General features: G+C 45.6%; 1 long non-coding RNA gene across 1 annotated transcript in view; it reads right to left on the bottom strand.

Annotated features, from left to right (window-relative positions):
* Nucleotides 1–1,117: 1,117 nt before the first annotated feature.
* LOC146075394 (uncharacterized) overlaps nt 1,118–24,117 on the bottom strand; it is a 58,546-nt gene continuing 35,546 nt past the window's right edge. Inside the window, exons 2-3 of the long non-coding RNA XR_014473566.1 lie at nt 14,180–14,274; nt 1,118–1,323 (exon numbers count right to left, since the gene is read on the bottom strand). This is a non-coding gene — a long non-coding RNA (uncharacterized LOC146075394). The remainder of the gene's footprint in view (nt 1,324–14,179; nt 14,275–24,117) is intronic.

The raw sequence follows: 24,117 nt of genomic DNA, 5'->3' as shown, positions 1-24,117 counted from the left end.
ACCACTCACAAGTTTCACCAATGCTTCCACCCCTCTAGAAATCCTGGATGTGCCCATATGGGTACCTTTTGTACAAACTAATCAACATGGTCATAAGCGCTGTACAGAGTATTTCAGGAGAATAAAGGGATGATGCCATGAGGCATGCAGCTCTGTGTCCAGACAAGAGCATAACTATAGTGGGTGCAGGGGGTGAAATTGCTGTGGAGCTCACCTCTATTGTAGCTAGTTCATTTTGCCAGCCTAGCCCTGCAGAGGGCTTGAATTACGAAGGGCTGGTTGACACCTGCTGAGAGTCTCCTTCTGCCAGGGGGATCCTCTAACTTGTGATCAATGACCTGGGAACATGCGCCAGAGTGAGCATGTGAAAAGATTTCAATGTACAGTATCTCAAAGCATGAAGACAAGAGTGGAGCCCAAGCTGGGCCAAATGTCGTGTACAGCCTGCAAGTGCTGACAGGTTTGGACTGGCCTACCTATAATGAGTGCACGGTGTTAGGTGCACACAGGCCCCTCGATCTGGTGGAGCTCCCACAGCGCACATCCTGCACCCATCTCACTATACTAACCATTCCATTGGCCTGGCACTGGCTACTGAGCTGCAAATAATACTGGGGGAAATGGCAGCCATGGCCGTTTTCTGGTGATTCGTGCATGCAAAATACAGATGTTACTGAGAAAGCGGCTCAGAGCCATGTTCCCCAAGACCTGCACATGAGCAGTAGACCAGCACATTGCTAGAGTCTACTGCATCTCCAGAGAAGAGGTGGCCCAATCTGAGACTGCACACGGCCCCTCTTTTCTTACAGCACCTGTGGGCCCACCGGAGTACAGGGCAAATCCCTGATGGGCCTCACTGCCTGAGGGTCCCATCCCCTCCTCTAAAGTTCAGTAACTTTTTGGAAGTGAACAGGATGATCTTTAGTTTGTTTCTGTGGAGACTGCTCCAAGATTAGCCCTCCGGTTTTGACTCGCCCATGCCCCTTCCTTTCTAAGGCCCTAAATTAGCTCAACACTACCATTTTCCTCAACCTGCAGGCTATTACATGTGGTGCAATGATCAGTTTGTTTGTATTGTGTAATGAAATTTGTAAAATAAGAATGTACAAACGTAATTTTTTTTTTTTTTTACCGTCACACTGTACTGTACATTGGGTCCCTAGGCCTATACAAGAAATATTAATTTTAGATTACTAGCACAAAGTAAACTGGAAAAAGAAGACAAATTTCATCAATTAATAATATAAAGCATTGGTCGATAGTCTTCCTTGGTCCAAGATAAAATGGCCATCTGCTGTTGTAGGATCAAAGCTCCCCTTTTATCTGAAACAAGAAAGATTTAATTAACTGAAAGAAAGGATTAGATTTCTTTTAGCACTGTGGAATGCAAATGTCTGTTCTGAGTGGGAACGCTGGCAGTTTCTAAGCAAGTGCCTCATGAAAGCAAAGTTGTTTTGTAGGCAAATCCACTGGTCCCCTTTTATACACAAAGTCTCAGCTGTAATATGCTTCATTTTTTTTCCTTTTATATATAAAAAAAAAAAATGATATTCCCCATCAATTTTAATATCTTCTGTCTCATTAAAGCATCTTGTGCAGAAAGCTTTAACAATTACACTGGCACATGGGGTGCGTTGCAATGCAGTCAGCAGGGGATGGCTTGCTCGGTAGCACATTCCATTTTGACACAAGCTGAGAGTTAAGTGTGAACTCAAAGCTATGTTTACCTCGCCTTCCAGAGACAACTGCCTGCTTGAATTGCTTCACACATCGCCAGATGTTGTATTATGAAGGGACAAATAGAAGATAGTGTATGACAGCATGCATATTACAGTATCAGGGTAGCCGGTAAGCAGGTCGATGTCTTTGACCCACTTGACGCCTAATGTTTGAATACAGGTCACCTGCAGGGCGTCACTTATAAATTATTTACTTTTTTTTATCTATTCACAAAGATGACACATAATTCTGTGAAATTCTAGGTCACCGTGCATTGTGTGTGAATCAGTCCTAGGAACTCAATGAAAACGATGTCATAATTTTCTAATGGGTTTGTATATTTTAGAAATATGTGGTTACAGGCTCCATGTGGCGGAGCTTCTGTACACAACAATGTATTTCTTACAGCTACAAACAGCCTCGTTACTTAACTAGTGGAGCAGTTTAATTAAGATAAAGCAGGCCCAGGCGTACTCACTGTTATACACACTGGTAGACGGAGCAAAACTTTAGCAGAGCGCCAAACGATTGAGTGCAAAATTAATTTCAGCAGCTCGTATCCTCTATTTTTATAAATTAAATAGCTACATTTTTGGAGAAACAGAACTTACAGTAGCTTTGGGTTGAACAGGACACAGCTGAGCCGAGCTTTTTGGAGCACCAGTAAAGTAATTAAATAATGTGTCAGTCTTGGTGGAGCTACAGACAGAGGATAATAATCTGGTGGAGGGCAGAACATCTGGTACTGTGGAGAGATGCATGGACCAGGGATAATGAGAGCGGTGGATGAAACAAGAAAGTGTGGGATTGCATAAAGTCACAGAGGTTGGGATTTTTCTATGCTTATAATGAGATGTGACAACTAGCAGAACCTATAACTACAATTACCTTTGTAGAGATAGAAAGTGACTCAAAATCTGAAGCCTGCTATCTGAAATGTGCAATCTTATGGAAGAGGAAAAGTGGTGATCACTGAATAGGCTTCCTGGCTGCAGTCACACTTTTAAATAAAGTTGGTTTTTAATCTGTTCCACCAAAACTGTGTGTTGTGTATGTACCATGAGGGACCAGAGCAGGACATGCACTAGGTAGGGACATGCATTAGATGCATTATTAGATAAAGTTAAGTAGAGTCATTTTATGTGCTATTAATAGAGCTGTCCCTGGGATGGAATACTTTTTGCAATTACAGGTTTCTACATTGTCTGCGTTTTAGAATGGGAGGGGGGGGGGGTGTTCTAGGCTGGTAAGGTAGAGTGATAGGCTACAAAGAGGCTTTCCAAATAACATTTATATTTTTTGGTGGTGGGGAGATTATGGTGCATTGTAGGAGTTTTGGAAGCACTTTTAAGCCAAAGTATGGGAGCATTTTGTTTATATACAGTTTATGTGTGTGTATATGCCGGCGGTTGGAATCCCGGCGGTTGAAATACCGATGCTGGAATCCCGGCCGCCGCAATGCTGACAAGGGGCGGGGGGCGTAGATCGCCCCCCCCCCCCCTTGTGGGCACGCTGCGCTCGCCACGCAGCAGGCCCGGTGCCTCGCTATGCTCGGAACACTATTTTACTCTCCCTCTATGGGTGGGAGACCCATAGAGGGACAAAGTGCCGGCATTGCGGCGGTCGGGATTCAGGCGTCGGTATTTCGACCGCCGGCATATTGACCACATCATATATATATATATATATATATATATATATATATATATATATATATATATATACACACATACACAAATACACACCTGCTATCTCCCTCTCACCCCAGCTTCCCTTGTCCCCCGCTATCTCCCTGTCACCATAGCCTCTCCAGTCACCCCAGTTTCCCCAGGCAGTCACCCGCTATCTGCGTCATCCCAACTTCCCCAGTCACCTGCTATCTCCGTCACCCCAGCTTCCCCAGTCACCCTCTATCTGCATCACTTCAGATTCCCCAGTTACCTACTATCTGCGTCACCCCAGCTTCCCCAGTCACCCACTATCTCCGTCACCCCAGCTTCCCCAGTCACCCTCTATCTGCATCACCCCAGCTTCCCCAGTCACCCACTATCTGCATCACCCCAGCTTCCCCAGTCACCCACTATTGCGTCACCCCAGCTTCCCCAGTCACCCGCTATCTGCGTCATCCCAGCTTCCCCAGTCACCTGCTATCTCCGTCACCCCAGCTTCCCCAGTGACCCACTATCTGAGTCTTCCCCAGTTACCTGCTATATCCTGGTCATTACTTCATTACTGCTACTGGCATTTGGTATACTATGTAATGGGTGTGTGACGTGTAATTTTTTGTGCGCACTGTCCTTGTTGTCCCTGCTTTAGAAGAAATTTGAGTCCTGGCATTGTAGCGAGTAATGGGCATAATGGTGTGTGGCATAATGTGTAATGGGCATCATGGTGTGTGGCATAACGTGTAATGGCCATTGGGGTGTATGGTGTAACATGTAATGGGCATCACGGTGTGTGGCATTAAGTGTAATGGGCATAACAGTGTGTGATGTAACGTGTAACTGGCAATACAGTGTGCAAAATCAAGAATGGAATTGAAGCAAAGGTTAAAAAAAATTATCACCACCTGTATTATGTACAGCAAGGATGTAATCCTCATAGGCTTCCTTCATTTTGTGATAGGCAGACCTAGTGGCACCCCCACAGATCCCAGCACCATAGGCAGCTGCCTAAAGCTGCCTTATGGTAGGATCGACCCGGCTTGATCTGCTACTTTATACAAATTCCTAATTCTGTTGTGATGAAATGACTAGTCCTTAATAACTAGTACAGTGACTGTGTATGTGACTACTAATACAGTATAAGTGACTGTGACGCATTAAGATGATACATTTAGGGAAAGGTATTGAAGTTGTGACATATGTGTGTGTGTGTATATATATATATATATATATATATATATATATATATATATATAGTATATACACACACACAGCTATAGCTATACAGTGAGCATGGGAGGGCTTATTGTTGTCACTGGAACATGGGGCCCTCAATGGCATAGCTGTCATATTTGCAGGGAGTAATACGGTGCCCACAAAGTTATGTGTGTGCCCCTGGATTTAAGTTGTGTCACTACTACACATCTCCAATTGCCATTAAGTGAAATCAGGACCGATCTGCAAGTGTTGGGGTTATGCATGTATGAAACAGACTGCTATCTACTTTGTCAAGTCTTTGAAACCAATTGGACTTTTTAAGGTTATTTCTATCAGAACCCAAGTTAATTAAAGCCAAACTCAAAAGATAGGCAGTTTCCAGCATTAAGAACTATTGATTCCAGGATATTAGCATGAATGAGACATGATTAATAAATGAAAGTAAAGAGGACATTTTCAATGTAACATTGCAAAGGTTAGCAAATAGCAATGGCTCTTGTCTTTGAAGTCAAAGTTTAGGATATTCTTGCCAGAATGTTCAGTATTCCGAATACGATAATCAAGGATAAAGAAAGTGCTGTAGGACTTGTGATAATTAAATCACAGAGAGATGTCCCTGCTACAGAGAAAGAAATGCAAATGTAAATATAACAATATGATTTTTTAATTCATTTTAAGATTGGTTGAGGGCAAAAAAACAAAGGAGATTAAACAAAGAAAGTAAAATTAAATATCTCATTGCGGCTTGGAACTATTATCAATGAACAAAAAAGAAAACTCACTTAATATTGTATGAAGCAGCATATTAATACCAAATTAATACAAATCCCATTGCACCGATGTAAAACAATACAAGAAATGTTAACAGGGCTGAACAAAGAATCAAGTTCTCACAATGGATTTTAATCAGCCCATAAAGCCTATATTGCATCTACTGTAGTGCTGCTAGACTATATTATTGCCTATAGATCAGATTGATTGGTATCAATACGAATAATGTTCTTCGTTTAAGTTCATAGATATTGAGATAGACTATGATGGGAGAAATCGACTTTTGCAATACTCTCAGCGATGAATTTAGCAGAATCTTCTAACTCTTTGTGCTTCTCTGGGAGATCTAGGATAGGTAAAAAGTCTCAGCCGAGTCAAATACCGTATATCAAACTGCTGGCTATGCTACAGTTGGCAAGACTGCAATGTTTACCACTCTCTGCCAGGTCATAACTTCACCAATTGTTTTGTTATCCAGTGAGATATTTTAGTAGTAGCCCAGTCATACAGTATCTGTTTTGATGCACTGGGAAGTTAACATGAGGCTTCTACTAGCACTAGTAACTGCAATCAGTTCCTGGGAGGCGTCCATTGGAAAAATGGGCATAGCTGCAAAATCATTTTCATTCTTTAGCATGGGGGGGATCAAGCATAGCATTTTGCATGTGATGTGTTCCGCCGACACCTGAGACCCCCTCTCAACAGTGACCACCACTGCCACCAGCAACACCGCCCCCCCCCCCCCCCCCCCCCCAGGCCACTGTAATAATACTCACCAGGTGAACCAGGGGAGAGGCGAGAGCTGTGGCACAGGTGACAGAAAGCCGGGGCATGGGGACAGGGGAGCAGTGCCTTCATGCCCCTTTCAGACCGCACTTTTTACCCATTATTTTGCCGCACTTTTTACCCATTATTTTGCCATTTTTTTACAGTAATTTGTGCAGTCTGAAAGGTGCAGAGTGAATTTACTGGTTCTATTGAACTGGTATTTCTAAACGGTAATAAAGCAGGGTCCTACCAGTTTCAGACCCGTTTTTTTTTTCATTCACTGTTTTCTTTTTTTTTTCAATAGAAACATTGAAACATAGAATTTGACGGCAGATAAGAACCATTTGGTCCATCTAGTCTGACCCTTTTTTTACCCTTCAGGTAAACTCAACCCTTTTTAATCCTTATTTCTTTGTAAGGATATTCATATGCCTATCCCATATGCAGGGGCGTAACTAACTATTTGGCGCCCCCCCCGCCGCACATGGGGGGGCGCCCCCCCCGCCGCACCTAGCCTGCCCCCCCTTCTTACCCGCGGTCTGCGTCTCGCCCGGCTCTCTGTCGGGACCTTCCTGACGTCACGGTCCCGGCCGGCTCCTGCTGCTACAATGAAAACGGACTCTTAGAAAATGGCTGCCCCCATACTGCAGACAGAAAACTGTCTGCAGTATGGGGGCAGCCATTTTCTAATTGTCAGTTTTCATTGCAGCAGGAGCCGGCCGGGACCGTGACGTCAGGAAGGTCCCGACAGAGAGCCGGGCGAGACGCAGACTGCGGGTAACTATAGCCCCGCAGCCCCCCGGCGGCGCCCCCAATTTCTCTGCGCCCCCCCCGCCACCGTGGGGGCTGCGGAGCTATAGTTACGCCACTGCCCATATGAATATCCTTACTATACGTGTTTTATTGAAAATTTGCACATTAAGCACAGTACATTCAAACAAATTGAAACATCTTCAGTCATCATAGCAAGGATTGCAGTATTTAGGTAGTATATATTGTTAATGTGAGATTGTCATCATAAACTATGACCATATAATCCTTACAAATCTAATAATACCAATGATATTGAAGTTTTGGTAACTGGAAAAATGAAAATGTAGACAATTACATGTGTGCTTCTACATAGTAATCTTTTAATTAGCAGGATGTGCCTAAGATATTATATATCTTGTGCCAAAACGCAGCAAATTAGAACTTATATCTAGCATGTTTATTCCATTTTTATTTTAAAACTATGAACAATAATTATCTATTTACTAATAAAACCTATTGCCTGCCCGTGTCCAAGGGCCGTCGATCCATCCACAGAGCATCCATCCAATGAAAGTTAAGTGAGGATATAGGGAAAGCCGAAATAGTCAGTCAAGAGGAGATAGGGTTGTGATTGGCAAGGAGTTGGTAAGAATACCATGTAGTGTGTTGAAAACAATTTTGTATTGCTGTTTTAGTGTGGGGAGGTAGAGTCTGTATGTACTTTTCCCAGCATTGGAAAAGGGAGGGTGTTAGTTTTTCTTTATGTAAGGTCGTTTCTAACCAGTCCATAGTAAACAGGAATAGAAGTCTAGTAGTTGCCATGTGGACAGTGGGTGCAGAATTATGTATCCACTGTTGTAGTATAGCTTTCCTGCCCACTGCAGACAGGATAACCACAAGTTTCTTATTGTATTTTGGAATTTGGGGTTGGTCGAATAAACATCCGAAGAGTGCCCAAGAGATGGTACAGCGGAAAGGTATGTTTAGGGTTGTGGTGCTATAATGACAGAGGTCTTTCCAGAATGTCTGTATATGATTACAGCCCCAGAAGCAGTGTAGAATGTCTGCTTCATCTGCGGAACATTTGGGGCATCTTGTTCCTTCAGCAATACCCATCAAGTATCGTTGTTTGGGTGATAAATATGCTCTATGGAGCATTTTGTATGTCATTTCTTGGTAGGAGCTCGCTGGGATAAGTTTTAAGTTGAGTTGAAAGATTTTCATGAGGTTTTTGGGAGAAAGGGAAGGGATTTGAGTTGTCCATTTGGTTACTTCTGGGAGTTCAGTTTCTGGGTCAAGTTCCGTATGTATACGTGAGTATATAATAGATGTGGAGTAGAGTGTGGTGCGGTGTAGAGAATCTAGAGAGTTTGTGAAGTCCTGATTATGTAGCCTGGACAAGATAGATCGCAAATAATGGGATGCCTGAAAGCATGCAAATCTATGTTGAGGCTGTAGATTATATTTCTGTGAGGCTTCTGCAAATGTCAATGGAGTGTGGGAGGTATTCAGTAGGTCACGTAGGGTCATAATTCCAGCGGGTCTACATTCTGTAAAGGGTGTCTTAGCTAAGCCTTTTTGGAAGTCTTAGTTGCCTACCAAAGGTAAGAATAAAGAATGGCGGTGTTGGAGTTTTAGTGATTTCCTAGACATCTGACAAGCCCGCACAGTTGTAGTCAACAATAGATTATCTTGCGTTCGGGAGTGTAAGATAGAGGGTTTGGCATGTAGCAGGTAAGTAAGGGAGAGGGGAGTACAAAGTTGAGACTCTAGTGTTACGTCTGTGTATATGTTAGATGTCCTGATCCAGTCTATCGTGAACCGTAGGAGGCAGGCTAAGTTGTATTGTTTAATATTGGGTAGGTTAGTTCCTCCCCTATTAACCATTTGTGTCATTTTTTTGTACCTAATTCTCGGCCATTTTTTTGTTCCAGATGAAACGGGATATGACGCTGTTCAATATTGTGAGATCCGATTTGGTTACTAGAAGGGGGGTCATTTGTAAGATATAGAGGAGCTAGGGAAAACTGGCCATCTTAACCAAGTTACAACGACCCAGTAGGTTCAGTGGCAGATCCTGTCAGAGGTTAAGTTCAGTTTGTATTTTACATATGATAGGGGTAATATTATGGGAGTAAAGATCACGGGGGTGCGGAGTAAGGGCTATGCCCAGGAAAGTGATGTTAGTCGTAGCCCATTTGAAGGGAAAAGGGGTAGTCTGGTGATATCTCGCCCGCCCAAACATGGCTAGTGCTTCTGATTTCTCAAAGTTGATCGAGAAGCCAGCAAAAGATGAGAACCTGCCAATGGCTGAGGTCAGCAGGGGATGTCCCAGTTTGGGTTAGACATAAAAATCAGCAGGTCATCTGCAAAGGCTATGATCCTTAGTTCCCTGCTGCCTATAGTTATCCCAGTGTAGTCTCACAGCTGTGTGATATATCTAATGAAAGGTTCTAGTGCTAGGTTAAAGAGTAGTGGAGAGAGGGGGCATCCCTGCCATGTTCCCCTCTCTAGGCAAAATGATGAGGAGAGTATGTTATTGACCAACACTTGTGCTGTGGGGTTAGTGTAAAGTGTAGAGACGAGTGGGCAAAAAGGTTTCTCCAAAGCCCTGATGATGGAGTACTCTGGTTAAGTGCAGGGCCGGTGCAAGGGTCTTTGGCACCCTAGGCAAAACCTCTGCCAGTCGCCCCCTCCCCCCACACACACACACACACACACACACACACACACACACACACAAACAAACATGGAACAAACATACAGGAAGCATTAGAAATCTTGTGTGTGCATATACACACACACACACACACACACATATGTATATATATATATATATATATATATATATATATATATATATATATGTGTGTATATAATGTATATATACACATATAGCCATTCAGGGACTCATAGACACATCGATTTTAACCTACTCCCCCAGACAGCCAAGGGCTTACTGTTGGTGTGGGGGCCGTGTCTTACTGCTCAGCTGGATGGGATGCTACTGCTGCTGGCAGGGACGCTGCTCCCTGTTTGTTCTGCGTGGCTCCACAGCGCGATGTTGTGCGCTGACTCTGAGAGGCAGGGGCGGTCGGTGTTGTGAGGGAATGATGGGCGGGCGGCTGGTGTCTGATTGAGGCGCCAGTTCTAGTACAGCACCGCGGATCCCCCCTCCTGCGGATGGAATGCCACTGCTGCTGGCAGGGAGACCCTGCTCCCTGCTTGTTCTGCGGGCTCCACAGCGCGATGTTGTGCGCTGACTCTGAGAGGCAGGGGTGGTCGGTGTTGTGAGGGAATGATGGGCGGGCAGCTGGTGTCTAATTGAGGCGCCAGTTCTATTACAGCGCCGCAGCCGTAGGTTCCCCTCCTGCCTTCCGGAAATCAAGGTAACCGTGGAAGTTTTATTAATGATGATGAGAGTAGTCGGCCGCTCCTGTGACAAGCTGGCTATGCTTTATTTAAATGATAAATAAGGGGCGCCCTCCAGCGGCCAGCGCCCTAGGCAGCTGCCTAATGCTGCCTAGTGGTAGCTCCGGCCCTGGTTAAGTGGGGCCATGCAATCTTATCAAAGGCCTTTTCGGCATCTAGGTTGATTATGAAGTTTGTTTCGCATCTGTTGCATCTGAGTGTGATCGCAGCGATAGCTGCACGGATTCCTTGTACTGACTGCCTACCCTTAAGAAATCTCAGCTGAGCGGGCGAGATCAGGCGGGCCAGGGGATCTTGTAGTCTATTGGCCATAAGTTTAGTCAGGATTTTGAGGTCTTGATTTAGAAGTGATATTGGACGGTAAGAACTTGTGAGCGAGGGGTCTTTTCCGGGTTTTGCTATAACTATGATTCTGGCTTCATTGAATCTAATTGGGGCTGCCCCAGATGATAGGATGTGGTTGTATAATTTAGTCAATGTTGGGGCCAGTTCGCTACTAAGCATTTTGTAGAATTCTGGTCCAAAGCCATCAGGGCCAGGGCTTTTGCCGTTGGGTAGAGATTTAATAGTCGCTATAATTTCTGTCTCAGTTACAGGACTATCCAGGAGATCTCTCTCTTCCCGTGTTAATGTTGGTAAACTGGCATCTTTTAGAAAAGAAGAACCCTCCATCTCATCATCCGGGTCAGCTGTATATAAAGTTTTATAGTATTGCATAAATTCTTCACATATAGCAGTAGGGTTAGTGATGATCCTATCTGAGCTATTGATGGCGTTGACCCAGGTCTTGGCTTGTGAGCCCTTTGCAAGGTTCGCCAATAGTTTGCCGGATTTGTTAACCAAGCGATGGTATTTATTCCTCTGATAATTGTATTGGGTTTGAGCCTGTTCTGTAAGATAGGTGTCATACAGTTTTTTTGCTGTGAGATAAGCCTCCCTGTGAGAGGGGACATCATGTAATTTATAGGATCTATAAGCTGATGTGAGCGTGGTGCTTAGATTGTGGAGTTGGGCTGAAAATTTCTTACGTTTAGAGTGAATATATGACATTATGGGGGACATTTACCAAAATGGATTCGTAGAAAAAAGGTGTATTCGTAGGGAGAAATACACCTTTTTTTTACGAATTTGTATTTTTGGGATTTACAATCCCAAAAATACAACAATTCGTAGTCCTAAAGATGGAACATTCGTATTTGTATTTACAAATACGAATGTCTACACCATCGATAGGATACGACAGAAATCACCATTCAAAAGAATGGTGGTTTCTGATTTACTAAGCAGCCGTACTGACAATACGGCTGCTTAGTGGTGTGAAACACCCACGCAAATACGACAGGAAAATAGAACACCATTTTCCTGTTCTATTTGCGTTTTAGCCTGCACGGATCAGTCAGATCCGTGCAGGCTGCAGTGTAAAAAAATAGAAAAATAAATAAATTTAAAAAAAAAACGGCGTGGGGTCCCCCCCACAGCCATAACCAGCACCAGGCTGAAGGAGCCGGGGCCGGTAATTAAAAATCAGGGAACCCGACAAATAGGGGTTCCCCGATTTTTAACAACCAGCCCCAGGCTCCAGGTCCGGGGCTGGTTCCCAAAATACGGGGGACAAAATGACTAGGGGTCCCCCGTATTTCAAGAACCAGTCCCAGGCACAACCAGCCGGCAGGGTAATGCCACAGCCGGGGGACACTTATAATATAAGGTCCCGCGGCCAAAACATTAACCCTACCGACCAGTCAGCCTGGCCAGGGGCCCTGGGGGAGTGGGGACCCCCCCAATAAAGGGGTCCCCCCCTCCAGGACTTACCTGACCAGGCTGAAGCCTGGTACTGTCCCCGATGCCCCCGGGCGGTGGGCATCGGGCTGATTATGGTGTAAAAATAAGGTTAAACTATTGTTTTTTACTGTGGCACTACAAGTGCCAGCAAGCTGGGACTTGGAGAACCACAAGTCCCAGCCTGCTGGGCATTAAAGGGCCCACTGGCACCTGTAGTTCTACAGTTAAAAAAATAGTGCACAAAACACACTGATACACTTTTAAAATAAAACTTTATTACATACAAAGCCCACACATACTAATACTTACCTATCTTCTTTCCGTAGGTAGCCCTGATGTCCTGTGTCGGCGTCTTCTGGTCCTGTGTCGTCTTCTTCCTCCATGTCGACCGTCGCTGTCGCCGTCCGGATCCGACGAAATCCATTTGGGAAGCTGTGGAAGGAAACCATACTCACCTGTCCCAGCGCGACGTAGTCCAGGTAAGGGTCTTTGCAAAAAAACAAACCGACACCCGAATCCAGACCGGACTGAGAGCCGCACGGTGTTTACATCGTGCGGCTCCGCCTCCCGAATGCCGCTATTGGCCGCCTTGCGGCCTAGCGGCTCCTGATTGGCCGCTAGGCCGCAAGGCGGCCAATAGCGGCATTCGGGAGGCGGAGCCGCACGATGTACACACAGTACCGTGCGTCTCCGTGTCCGGCTGGATTCGGGTGTTCGTTTTGTTTTTTTGCAAAGACCCTTACCTGGACTACGTCGCGCTGGGACAGGTGAGTATGGTTTCCTTCCACAGCTTCCCAAATGGATTTCGTCGGATCCGGAAGGCGACAGCGACGGTCGACATGGAGGAAGAAGACGACACAGGACCAGAAGACGCCGACACAGGACATCAGGGCTACCTACGGAAAGAAGATAGGTAAGTATTAGTATGTGTGGGCTTTGTATGTAATAAAGTTTTATTTTAAAAGTGTATCAGTGTGTTTTGTGCACTATTTTTTTAACTGTAGAACTACAAGTGCCAGCGGGCCCTTTAATGCCCAGCAGGCTGGGACTTGTGGTTCTCCAAGTCCCAGCTTGCTGGGGAGGCTTGCTGGCACTTGTAGTGCCACAGTAAAAAACAATAGTTTAACCTTATTTTTACACCATTTATTAGCCCGATGCCCACCGCCCAGGGGCATCGGGGACAGTACCAGGCTTCAGCCTGGTCAGGTAAGTCCTGGAGGGGGGGGACCCCTTTATTGGGGGGGTCCCCACTCCCCCAGGGCCCCTGGCCAGGCTGACTGGTCGGTAGGGTTAATGTTTTGGCCGCGGGACCTTATATTATAAGTGTCCCCCGGCTGTGACATTACCCTGCCGGCTGGTTGTGCCTGGGACTGGTTCTTGAAATACGGGGGACCCCTAGTCATTTTGTCCCCCGTATTTTGGGAACCAGCCCCGGACCTGGAGCCTGGGGCTGGTTGTTAAAAATCGGGGAGCCCCTATTTGTCGGGTTCCCTGATTTTTAATTACCGGCTCCAGGCTCTGTCAGCCTGGTGCTGGTTTCGGCTGTGGGGGGGACCCCACGCCGTTTTTTTTTTTTATTTATTTAATTTTCTATTTTTTTTTTACACCTTGCAGCCTGCACGGATCTGACTGATCCGTGCAGACTGCTAGAAATAATTCGTATTAGCAGCCGTATATACGGCCGCTAATACGAATTGTTACACCATCGGAGGGTTACAAAGCAGTCGTATCTGACTGCTTTGTAAATCCCCCTCCGGAACACGAGTTTGCATACGACTTAAACAGTCGTATGCAACCGTAGGGAAAATACGAATACGAAAAACTAGGTTTTTCATATTGGTAAATTTCCCCCTATATGTCCCCTAAGGACAGCTTTCGAGGCCCCCCAGAACAACGAAGGGTTGTCTTCATGAACTGAGTTATCTGTCGCATAGTTATGCCAGATCTGTTTTAAATGTAAAAGGAAGTCTTCCAAATGTACAAGATACGCAGAGAATCTCCAGCTCTTTGAGAAATGTTGTGGCAGAGTAAGGTGAAGGGCTAAAGATATAGGCGCATGATCATGAGCTTACCTTGGACCTATCTATGGATGGATCGACGACCGAGTTGAAGTCTCCTCCCAAGATCAGATTCTTGTTTCCCCAAGACAAGATTTTCTGTAAAAGTGCTGCATAAAAGATTTTGTTAGAAGTGTTAGGGGCATAGACATTGACCAACAAGTAATCTACATTGTCAATAGAAGTTTCTAACAGTATATATCTTCCTTCTGGGTCTATAAATTTTTTTTTTACAAGTGTATTGTAAGTTTTTCCGAAATAATATGGCTACACCTCTAGTTTTGTTAGTGTATGGGGCAGATATGCTTTCTCCGATCCAGGGGCTTTTAAAGAATTCCTGGGATCCTCGGTCCCAGGAATGAGATATGGGGTTTTAAACGATTAAGATGGGAAAGTACTTTTTTCCATTTTACTGGGGTATTAAGTCCTTCTACATTCCAGGAGATTATGTTATATGAGAGTAATGGGGCATTCCCTATGGAATTTTGGTGGGGGTGGCTGTGGTCTGTTATATTAACCTATGCCCGTGGACGGCATGGATGTACAGGTGAAAGAGTTAGTAGAGCAGGGCCTCTCTCCGTCCCAGCGAGCAGAAAGAGAGCAGCCTGAGATAAATCGGCCTCGGGTCTAGGCAGGCAATCAAAACATCAACAAATACATTTACAAAAATTAGAAGGGAAAAAGAAAATGTACCCAAGGCACATTGTACGTACATAGATAGTATGCCAACGCATACTCACAGTGTGACCCACAGTGTAGGGCAAGATGATGATAAACCTCGGCATATCAATCAAGTTCAGGTGTCAGGTCGAGAAAAATGGGCTCTTGCAGCGACTGGGTCCTCGAAGAAGATCGGTTTTCCATTCTCGAGGACTCGCAGACGGGCAGGGAAGAGCAAAGAGAACTTGATCTTGCTTTCAAATAGTAGCTTGCAGATAGGGGCGAATTCTTTACGTTTGGCTGCGACTTGACTGAAGAAATCTTGGAATATAAGTAACCGTTCTCCATTGTAAGATAAGCTGGCAGTCTTGCGATAGTGATCCAGAAGTGCTGATTTATCGGCGTAGTTTAGGATTTTCATGATGACCGGGCGTGGACGTCCAGAAAGGCTCTTTCACTCCGGGCCAATACGATGCGCCCGTTCAATGGCCAGAGGGATACCTTTCAGGTTCATACCTAGTTGTTCTGGGATCCAGTTGGAGAGGAGGTCAAGTAGTTCGTGTCCTTTTATCGTCTCTGGGATGCCGATCACACGCAAAGACTTGTTTCTTTCGAGATCATCGAGTTTGTCATTGAGGGCGGTGATGTCTGTGTGTTGCTTCTCGATTGTTTGTTGAGCTGTATGTAGGTCGTCTTCTAGATTAGAGACTCTCTGTTCTAGCTCGTCTATACGGCCGGAATGCTGGGCTAGCTGTGTTAGTGTGGATTCTATGGCCTCCTTAATACCAGACAACTTCTTATCTAGCAGGGGGCCAAGCACCGCAGCGATATCTGTAGGTTTAATTTTCGATGGTCGAGTAGCAGTCGTAGATTGGCATCTTCGTCTAGACCCAGAGCGAGTCGAGGATCCTCCTGAATCTAAAGAGTTATCTCCCTGAGTACTTCCTTGCGGAGCCGTGCCAGTGGGTGTCATGGAAGGAGAGATTAGAAATCTTCTCATGTAGAGTAAGGAATAGGCTTGGAATCAAGTATGTGCAATGAGATGCAGCGTGTCATGAATTGTAAGTAGGCCACGACTGTGAGAGTCAGTCCATAGGCTACATGTTCAAAATAATAGCCGTCAGTTCCCGCTCCCTAGGACAGTTCTGCAGCAGGCAGTGTGTTGCCGTCGGCGAAGGAGTGGTGTGTACCAGGAGCACAAGTTCCCCATCCCTGATCACAGGGGGGTACGCTGCCCTCTGCGCCGCAGGAAAAGGGAGGGGGACGGATGCAGATCAGCAGGCGCACACAAGCATTGGGTGGTGGTATGGCAGTATAAGCTGAGATTAGCGTGAAGCCTGCAGGATTTTTGTTTGGAGTGCTTGGTATAGGCCAGTATTATTGGTTATGGCCTCTCAGTCTCTGCTAGCCGGATGTCTGGGGGATATGGGAGATATAGGGTAGCTGGGTTATATGGCAGCTGGTCTCTCTGTTAATATTGATATATATTCATAGCATTGGAGAAGGGGCACAGCAGATCTCTAGAGGTGTCAGTTCCCCACCTCCACAGGGTCTGACAGCCTGAGCAGGTTAATATGCAGCCTGCAAGATTGCGCCCACCTAGCGCTCTGCTGCCCTGCAGCCCGGGGTCCGTGAGGTAGGCACAGGGGAGGGGGGCCCGGGTGGACAACAGCCCGCAGGTGAAGCCCGCGCCTCTCACCTACCTCTCCGGCAGCGTCAGGACACAGCCTCATCCACTGTTTTCTATGTGTTAAAACGGGTTCAGTGTTGTGAAGGAACAAAAACTGCATTGAAATACCGTTTAAGGAAAAAAACTGCACTGAAATACCATTTAAAGACATGCGTTGTGAAGGGGTTTTTCATCTGGCAGACCCGTTTTTAGAAACGTTTTAAAATACCTGGTCAAAGCTAGTTTTGCGGTCTGAAAGCAACATCAGAAGCTTAATTGACAGGGGCTGCTGTGATTGGACAGTCCCTGTCAATGAAGCACTTCTAGGGCAGCTTTTGCCATGATTTTTAATGATCTGTTTTAGCCCATGACTTCACCCCACACAGCTCCTAACTGCCATTTTTCAAACATAGCCTATAGTATGACATTTAGGAGCTGATTGGCTGGTCATTTATCAATCTCCACACTTTTTGAAGCTTGGTGCTCTGGACTATATCTCCACCCACTTTATCTCTCTCGAAGGCTTAAGGCACCTCTACACCTGTGGGCTCAATCTTCCGATCCCTGACCCGCTATTACTAGTGTTCCAGCACTGATTGGAAATCCGTCAGGGAATCAGGCGAGCGATGCTTCGCTACTGCGTGTATACTTATATGCTCCTGGTGTGAAAGGACCATAATAAGGTTCAAAGTGTGAGCTCCTTGTGACTTGGTAGCACTAAGCATGTGACCACTCACATCTGCTTATGAACGTAAAGTATAATAGTATTACTTATTTACTTATATGATGTAAACAAAAGTGGAGTACAGCACACGAGATGTATAAAAAACAGTGGTGTATAGTAGTATTATCTTTTAACTCAAACTTTTTTTTTTTCGAAAATGACTACTCAAACTGCTTATGTGATGTGAACACAAGTTGTACAAAAAAAACCCCAACTAGTTATTACCACTTTTACACTAGAACTGCCGGGTCACACCTGGGTTTTTAGACTCAGCTCCAACCCGGATGCAACATGGCAGTTGTCCGCTTTTACAACGGCATCCCCCCAGCGACGCTGGTGAAGGCGGGCCCTAACCCTGTGCTTGGAGATGTCATAATTTCCAAGCGCTGGGAAATCCACCAGCCGGGACCCCGTAATGCCAAGCGACACGCTGGGGTATGCCCAGCACCTGGGAATGGTGCTGGGCTGCCTCCAGCCTCCATGCGCCCCCAGCCTCCATCCATGAGGTGAATGAATGCCACACACATCCATTCACCTTCTCCCAAGCTCCACTGCTGTCTGCATAGTACAGCAGACAGCAGCGGATGCTGTACGTGGCCCCTGCCCAACCTCCGGACTGACCGCAGGACGTTGCAGTCCGGAGGTATGGGCTCCCCTATTGGTGGAATTGGTCCCCGGGTTACCCATTTACACATGGCCCCTGACTCTGGGTATGCCCTGTGTCCGACCCTGATCATTTGCAGGGTCGGACACCTAGGAAACAGGACCGGGTTATTTTTTTACCCCATTTACATCAAGCCCTGTTCCAGAGTGGAGCAGCAATAACCTGGGTCAAGGCTCTGGTGTAAAATGGGTATATGTGACATAAATGCAGTGGGGCACAACAACAAAAAAATTGCACAAAAAACAACAACCATAATATTATGTACTTACTTATTTACTTACTAGAATTTTTTTTGAAAAAAAATATATAAATTACGCTGCGCAATACAGGGAATGAGAGAGGGACTCAGGCCACCACCTTAGGTGGATTACTGTGAAAAAATTAGGGACGGGGTTGCTTCCAACTATATATAAATCTTGATCAAGAAAAATGCCTCTAAAGTATATTTTAGGTGGTACCTCATTCTTGGTAGACTGGCATACATGTATGATTCTGCTGCCTACATTGGATGTAGAATATATGGCCATAGTGTTGTTTTCTTTCATTTTTCTTGCTCATAGATCTCTTGTCATCTCTACTGCCATATACTGTCACTGAAGACCTTACGTCCTTTCTATGATGCTACACCATTAATGAGGCCAATAATCACCCTGACAAATCAATGTAACACATTTTTAGCTGATGACAAATGTTTCATACTGTAGCAAAACAGTGGAAGCTTTCGGATGCGTCCTCTGCATCTTCTCTCATTTATTATTTCTGATTTCTCGCCCACTTAAAAAATTATTCAGGAAAAACATTCTTATTTTTATCAAATTTGTGGCCCTGTGGCTATTTTCTTCTCTCTCAGACGGTCATGGGTTCCCCCCTGCCCCTGTGCTCCCCAATCTCTCTTATTTATTGTTGCAATAAATTATACTCTAACCCAGTAGTTCCCAAACTGTGTGCCGTGGCACCCTGGGGTGCCTTGGAACACCTGCAGGGGTGCCCTGGCTTGGTGGTCTGGGACCAATTCAAAATGATTTATGGTCATTGTAATAGGCAAAACCAGTGCTGGTGGCTTCCAATCATAAAATATATGGACATACAGAAGCAAATTTTGTCACGCACCAAAAAACTGACCCTAAAGATGACATATTAACACAATTTACTTAATTTGATAATGTTTTCTAAATTACGCCATAACATTTTTTTGGCCTAGGGGTGCCACGACAACATTTCTGATACTTTAGGGAGCCGTGATTCAAAAAAGTTTGGGAACCACTGCTCTAACCATTCATACTTGAAATGAAAGCTTCAAGTATGAAGCCCCACGGAGAGAGTTTCAGGAAAAGAGAGAGAGTGTGTCAGGGAGAGAGAAACAGGGAGAGAGGGTGTCAGAGAGATAAAGAGAGAGGAGCAAGAGAGTGTTAGGAAGAGAGACGGGAAAAAGTGGAAAAGAATGTTGTTGGGGGGGGGTTTGTTGTCAGACATACAATAGGTGAGGGGGTGAGGGTAAAACATGTGCACACAGGTGGTTGGAGTCGCCTCACATCTCCCGTATTCCACTTTAAGCTTGAGGGTCCCCGCTGGCAGCCAAACACCAGCAAGGTACTTTTCAATCCAGCCAACACACACTGGCTCCCCCACTGTCATACTAGGAAGCGCAGTGAGCTGATGAGGTGAGTGAACCGTTAAGTGCCCCCCTCCCTCGCCTGTCCTTCTACCTGTTCGGCGGGTATCTGTCCGGGGATTGTAGCATTAACTTTTATATCGAGTGCCCACTTGACACACCGTTCTTCATCCGCCGGGTCCACACCTCATGCTCTGCAGCAGAGGAGGAGACTGCAGGGGATCACTGACTACCAACATTGAGCACCCGGCTAATAGAGAAGGCAGCTGCAGCGCCCTCTATAGTGTGGCAGTGGCACTCTAAGTTGATGAGTGCCTCTGCGTCTATATCCTTCTTCCCTACCACTAACTCGTCCCGCTGCGCCGCATTATAAATACATTTTAAAAAATTATAATAATTCAAGAGGGTGCAGGAAATGGCTGCTGGGCCCTCGGGCCCCCCCAAGCCCTCGGCCCCATAGCAGTTGCATCCCCTGCACACTCTATAGTTACGCCACTGCTATTCAATAAAATTACAAACATAAATATAAGATGCTACTGAGAAACTATGCTAATAAAATGTGCAATGCTGCCCACAATACGGCACTGAGATGAGTTAAATTCTATGCATCTATCATTTCCTAAGTCCCATTTTCCTCCTGTAGGTGTTTTTACATTGTTTATAATACTTTTCCTCCAAACCCATCTCATTTAATAAATGATAATTCTCATGATCAATACTACAGGGCAATTGACATTTTTTCACAGGTAGCAACACAAATTAATCTTCACTGTTTCCATAGCTGCTATTTTCTCGCAGAGCAATTTCTATATTTTTAATGGATAACTTGACAATTTAACAGCCAGCCTAATAATTAATGGTCTAAGTTTAAAGAACTGTATATTCAAAATGTTATTTATTCTGGGCATACACGGTACATTTATCTGGGCAATTTGCCTAAAATAACTGTGGATCTTCAAGATATTTGTTTTGTGCTTGTGACCAATCTCGAAATATTAATTGTTCGGGCATGCCGAGTTATCCAGCATGTCCAGCTGATGCAATACTATTGGAGCTGAAAGTTAACTGCATCGGGCAGTGTATGCCTTGCCACAGAAGACCAATAGACATTTCGGTACTTGTGTATTTTGGCGGCGCCCATCGCATCGCATACCATAAGGCATACGATGGTATGCGATGCGACGCGATATCGCGCGATGCTGTACAATGTCATACAATTTGAAAAATGTATGACATTGTACATGGCATACAATGCCATACAATGCGATGCGACGCGATTAAACATTGTATAAGCACCCTAATGGGTGCTTACAATGGGAAATGCACCCCCACGCCACCCCCCCCCCCCCCCACTATAAACGTGAACCCGAAGCGTGGCGAGCGCAGCGAGCCCGCGAGGGGCGGCGGTACGCGTCCTCCGACCTTTTCATACCCCCACTATCCACGTCGGCGTGGAGTTGAGAATAGAAAGTGTGGCGAGCGCAGCGAGCCACCGAGACCGAAGCGTGGCGAGCGCAGCGAGCCCCGCAGGGGACGCGGATACCTGTGAAGCCCGCGAGGGGACTCTGATACCTGTGAAGGTATCCGCGTCCCCTCGCGGGGCTCGCTGCGCTCGCCACGCTTCGGGCTCGGTGGCTCGCTGCGCTCGCCACACTTTCTATTCTCAACTCCACGCCGACGTGGATAGTGGGGGTATGAAAAGGTCGGAGGACGCGTACCGCCGCCCCTCGCGGGCTCGCTACGCTCGCCACTCTTCGGGTTCACGTTTATAGTAGGGGGGGTGGCGTGGGGGTGCATTTCACATTGTAAGCACCCATTAGGGTGCTTAAAAGCACCCTTTATGGTGCTTATACGATCTTTCATCGCATAGGGGGCAAGAATCACGTTGCATCGCATTGCATGCTACGCGATGCATGCCATGCGATGCGACGCGATATAAACATCGCGCGATGCACATCGGGGGCGCCGCTATAATAGACAAGTACCGACATTTCCATTGTACCTTAACATGGGAAAAATGTCTACTCCCCTATAAAGGAACCCAGATATTGTGGCCAGGTATTGCCCAACCCAATTTACAGATAGAGCCATCTTCATTTAGCCCTTTAATGGGATTAAGTGAACCAGAGCTGTTGTACTATGTATTGTATTGCAAATGAGAACAATAGGCCTTAGTGAGCAATGGCTCACCATTGTTATCCAGAGAAGGCTAGCTGAAGAAGGCTCCATTTGTAGCTGGACATGCATTGGTTCAACCACTGAAGGTCTACAATCCCATTGTGGACCTGATGCTTGTGTTGACCTTCTAATCCTGTCGACCGTACCCATGTTGATCTATTTCAGGTGGTGACTTTCAGTGGTTGACACGATGCATGTTGACCTTAAAGGATTGACATAATGACCATATCCCATTGCAGCCATATACATGGAGATATCCCACAGTGGGCATTATGTACTACGAATCAGAGTTTTGATACAATACATCCTGCCGCTTATTACATTGCATAGTGGCTTTAATCCCTTCAGTGGCAATCCCGAGAATTTTCCGGGCTGTGCCTCAGTGCCCAGTCTGGCAAGCGAGGAAAATCGCTGAACTCAGGCAGCTTTCCTCTCCTACGCCGCGCCTCCTTCTCCCCCCTCCCCTCCGGCTATTCTATTGAAGTCTCCGGCCTATGAGAAGCCAGCTGCCGGGGGCAGGGCTGGGGCGCCGGGGCGCAGGGCCGGGTAGCGGCTGATTGACAGTTCAGCGGTGCTGCCCTGACCTGGGGAGGCAGTGGTGGTATTTTTTCTTAGGGAGCGCTCCCCATAAAATGCTCGCCCAGTGGGGAGCGCTCCATAAATAAAAAAAACACCACTGAAAGGGTTAATAATGCCTAATGCATGTACAATTGTTTTTAAAAATGTGACGGACAGAGAAAAGCCGTCCATTGTAATGATAGGACTTCTGGGTTTATGACTCAGAAGACCTTCTTTATATGCCATGACTAAGCTGCAGGGGATACTGAATGGGATCCAGTTAACTTGCCCTCATGGAACAATAAGAAAGCTTCTAAAAGGTAACATCGCTTATAGATATCTTTGAATACAGGGTACAAGTTCCAAGAAGTATTGCTGTTCAAAGCTTTGTACATATGGAGAAATGTGGTCAAACCTTCAAGAACAGTAGTTTTTAACACATTTTAGCCTTATTACTTTCTGTCCCGTGTATATCTGCTGGGGCTGTCTGATGAAACGTCTATCAGTGCACTGGCGGCAACAACACTGGACCCGGGATCCCAACATAACTGGTAGAAATGGGTCATTCGCAAATGAAATGGATGTTTTGAACGGATCCATTAAAAGAGTGAGTGAGCCGCCTATCCCAAAAAGGTGAATGAACGTTCTTTAGTTTACTTTCGTTTTCATTATACGTAGATAAAACAAACAGATACTACACTTAGTACACTCAAACCATAAATAACTGTCTTTTTTATTTTCAAAGTGAGTCGGTGAGCACCCCACAGATCGGGCTCCCCTGCAACCACGAATCCAACAAACAACTTTAAAGGGTGAGATAATACAAAAACATCTTTTAACGCGCTGTATTCACTTGCACCGATGGGCCCACGGACCTATCTGCGTGGACTGTATACATGCTAATTTGGCCAGGTGTAACAGTATTTGTTACTTGAACTAACTGCTTTTCAGCATCATAAGGCTGCTTGATAATTACTGCACATTTGTGCTCCCAATCTGCTTGTTATATATTAATACCCACGTCTAACAGTGATTCTACACTGGACAAATGACATTCTTGTGTGGGTACTAGCAGCCTCCTCAGAACACCTGCAGCAGCAGTGGACAACTATTATAACCACCTATGTCTAAATTTAAAATCACAACAACATATAAGCACCGGATTCTGCAGCTTTGATAGGTAGCTGTCCTAGTTACATTCATCCTGCAAACCCCTGTTTTTTAATTCCCTTTATGCCACACACCATTGCCCATTGCACATGCCATGCAATTTAATTCATATTACATATTATACCACACCATAATGGTTATTACATATTATGCCATTAATCATTGCCAGGGGCCAGGGGCAGTGCCAACGTTCCCAGCCCTTCTGGATAATGTTATAAACGAAGTAGTGTCATTTTAAATTTTAGTGCCTCTTACACATTGTTGCCAAGGGTTTCTTTCTCATTCCAGTGATTACATTCTCATTGCCAGGGTTTGTTTTGCTTGTTCCCAGGGGTTTCTTGCTTATTGACAGGGGTTACATGCTCGTTGCCAGGGGGTTTACATGCTCATTACTGGGGTTACATGCTCATTGCCAGGGGGTCGCAGGCTAACAGTGCTCTGGCGCTCCTGGAATCCGGTCCCTCCAGGTAGCGCTGTTGGTGCTGCGCTCCCATGACAGATGCTGGAGGTCCTTTTCAAGATGGAGGGGCCCAGTGAGGCCCCCATTATCTGGCAGCAGCAGCTTCAGCAGTTATTCTCAACCCAGCAAGTGTTGCTGTGTGCTGGGCTGCAGTGTGGTCAGGGAGATGCTTAAAGTGCAGGTTTTTTTTACTGTTTTATTCTATGTGTGCATGACCACGCCCAAGAGGCTGCAATCAAATACACATAGCTGCTCACA

Source organism: Crinia signifera, chromosome 4 (genome assembly GCF_055691185.1).
Source record: "Crinia signifera chromosome 4, ASM5569118v1, whole genome shotgun sequence".
Taxonomy (NCBI): Eukaryota; Metazoa; Chordata; class Amphibia; order Anura; family Myobatrachidae; genus Crinia; species Crinia signifera.
This window is presented reverse-complemented; position numbering and strand designations above follow the sequence as displayed.